We start from the raw sequence: 2,868 nt of genomic DNA, 5'->3' as shown, positions 1-2,868 counted from the left end.
CTAATGAAGAGGATCATTTCCAAAGGATGGCAAACTTCAGTACCTTCTAATCAGTTATCTAAATTTTTTTTTTTTTTTTTTGAGACGGAGTCTTGCTCTGTCACCCAGGCTGGAGTGCAGTGGCGTGATCTTGGCTCACTGCAGCCTCTGCCTCGGATTCAAGCGATTCTCCTGCCTCAGCCTCCTAAGTAGCTGGGATTACAGGCATCCACCACCATGCCTGGCTATCAGTTATCTAATTTTATTTTACTTAAAATTATTGAGGTGAAATAACATAAAGTAACCATTTTATTTATTTCTTTTTTTTTTTTTTTTTTTTTTGAGACGGAGTCTCGCTCAGTCGCCCAGGCTGGAGTGCAGTGGCGCGATCTCGGCTCACTGCAAGCTCCGCCTCCCGGGTTCACGCCATTCTCCTGTCTCAGCCTCCCGAGTAGCTGGGACTACAGGCGCCCGCTACCACGCCCGGCTAATTTTTTTTTGTATTTTTAGTAGAGACGGGGTTTCACCGTGTTAGCCAGGATGGTCTCGATCTCCTGACCTCGTGATCCGCCCGCCTCGGCCTCCCAAAGTGCTGGGATTACAGGCGTGAGCCACCACGCCCGGCCCATTTTATTTATTTCTATTTATTTATTTATTTGAGATGGGGTTTTGCTCTTGTTGCCCAGGCTGGAGTGCAGTGGCACAATCTCGGCTTACTGCAACCTCTGCCTCCTGGGATCAAGTGATTCTCCTGCCTCAGCCTCCTGGGTAGCTGGGATTATAGGCACACACCACCACGCCTGGCTAATTTTTGTATTTTATTAGTAGAGATGAGGTTTCGCCATGTTGACCTGGCTGGTCTTGAACTCCTGACCTCAGGTGATTTGCCCACTTTGGCCTCCCAAAGTATTTATTTTATTTTGAGACAGGGTCTTGCTCTGTCATCCTGGCTGGAGTGCAATGATAGCTCACTGCAGCCTTGAACGAACTCGTGGGTTCTCAGCCTCCATCTCAGCCTCCAGATAACTGGGGCTATGGCTAATGTTTTTGTTTGTTTGTTTGTTTGTTTTGAGACAGAGTCTCACTCTGTTACCCAGGCTCAAGTGCAATGGCGAGATCTTGGCTCACTGCAACCTCCACTTCCCGGGTTCCAGTGATTCCCCTGCCTCAGCCTCTCGAGTAGCTGGGACTACAGGCGCTCATTACCACAACTGGCTAATTTTTTTTTTTTTTTAATACAGAGATGAGGTTTCACCATATTGGGCAAGCTGGTCTCAAACTCCTGATCTCGGGTGATCCACCTGCCTCAGTCTCCCAAAGTGCCATGCCCAGCTAATTTTTAAATTGAGACCAGGTCTCCCTGTGTTAACCATGCTGATCTTGAACTTCCAGGATCAAGTGATCCTTCTGCCTGGGCCTCCCAAAGTGCTGGAATTCCAGGCATAAGCCATCATGGCTGGCCTGATTTTTTAAAAGAAACAGAAATTGGGATTTTATTGTGAAATCTCCTGATCTTAGTATATTGGATTTCATTATTTTTACATCAGGCAGATAATGTGTCAATGTCAAAACAAGGTTTGAGGGAGGTGCAACTCACGCATGAGCATGAAAACACAGTCATCATGTTTATGAACTACAAAAAGATGTGGCTTTAATTATTTGAAAGACATCTTGGCCAGGCCCGGTGGCTCACTCCTGTAATACCAGCGCTTTGGGAGGCCGAGGCAGGTGGATCACCTGAGGTCAGGAGATCGAGACCATACTGGTCAACATGGTGAAACCCTGTCTCTACGGGCCGGGTGCGGTGGCTCAAGCCTGTAATCCCAGCACTTTGGAAGGCCGAGGTGGGTGGATCACAAGGTCAGGAGATCGAGACCATCCTGGCTAACATGGTGAAACCCCATCTCTACTAAAAATACAAAAAATTAGCCGGGTGTGGTGGCAAGCACCTGTAGTCCCAGCTACTCAGGAGGCTGAGGCAGGAGAATGGCGTGAACCTGGGAGGTGGAGGTTGCAGTGAGCCGAGATCATGCCACTGAGCTCCAGCCTGGGTGAAAGAGCGAGACTCTGTCTCCAAAAAAAAAAAGAAAGAAAGAAAGAAAGAAAAAGAAACCCTGTCTCTACTAAAAATACAAAAATTACCTGGGCATGGTGGTGGGAGCCTGTGGTCCCAGTTACTCAGGAGGCTGAGGCAGAAGAATCACTTGAACCCAGGAGGCGGAGATTGCAGTGAGCCGAGATCACGCCACTGCACTCCAGCCTGGCGACAGAGTGAGACTCTGGCTCAAAAAAAAAAAAAAAACATTTTACTGGTCAATACTATATAAGACAAGCAGGCCAGGCACGGTGGCTCAAGCCTGTAATCCCAGCACTTTGGGAGGCCAAGGCAGGCGGATCACAAGGTCAGGAGATCGAGACCATCCTGGCTAACACGGTGAAACCCCATCTCTACTAAAAATACAAAAAAAAAAATTAGCCGGGCATGGTGGCGGGCACCTGTAGTCCCAGCTACTTGGGAGGCTGAGGCAGGAGAATGGTGTGAACCCGGGAGGTGGAGCTTGCAGTGAGCCGAGATCACGCCACTGCACTCCAGCCTGGGCAACAGAGCAAGACTCCATCTCAAAAAATAATAATAATAATAATAATAATACAACAAAACATTTGCTGGCCAGGTGATGAAATATGAATTCTGCTTTCATCACAGTTACTAAGTGTCAAGCATTCAACCACAATTTATTGAGACTTCCATGCAGAACTTTGTGGAAAGCAAAGCACTGGGGAGGGATTCCATGAACATCATTCATTTAAACACCCATTTGTTATTTTATTTTATTTATTTATTTTATTTTATTTTTTTGAGACGGAGTCTGCTCTTGTCACCCAGGCTGG

General features: G+C 47.1%; 1 non-coding gene across 1 annotated transcript; it reads right to left on the bottom strand.

Moving 5' to 3' along the window:
- Positions 1-1,520: 1,520 nt before the first annotated feature.
- LOC129137503 (small nucleolar RNA U13) lies at positions 1,521-1,624 on the bottom strand. Its single transcript, XR_008540102.1, has one exon. It is a non-coding gene; the product is annotated as a small nucleolar RNA U13 (small nucleolar RNA).
- Between the last annotated feature and the right edge of the window lie 1,244 nt (positions 1,625-2,868).

The sequence above is a fragment of the Pan troglodytes genome, chromosome 18, assembly GCF_028858775.2.
Source record: "Pan troglodytes isolate AG18354 chromosome 18, NHGRI_mPanTro3-v2.0_pri, whole genome shotgun sequence".
Lineage (NCBI taxonomy): Eukaryota > Metazoa > Chordata > Mammalia > Primates > Hominidae > Pan > Pan troglodytes.
Note: the sequence above shows the minus strand (reverse complement) of the source record. Positions and strands in the feature narration are given on the sequence as shown.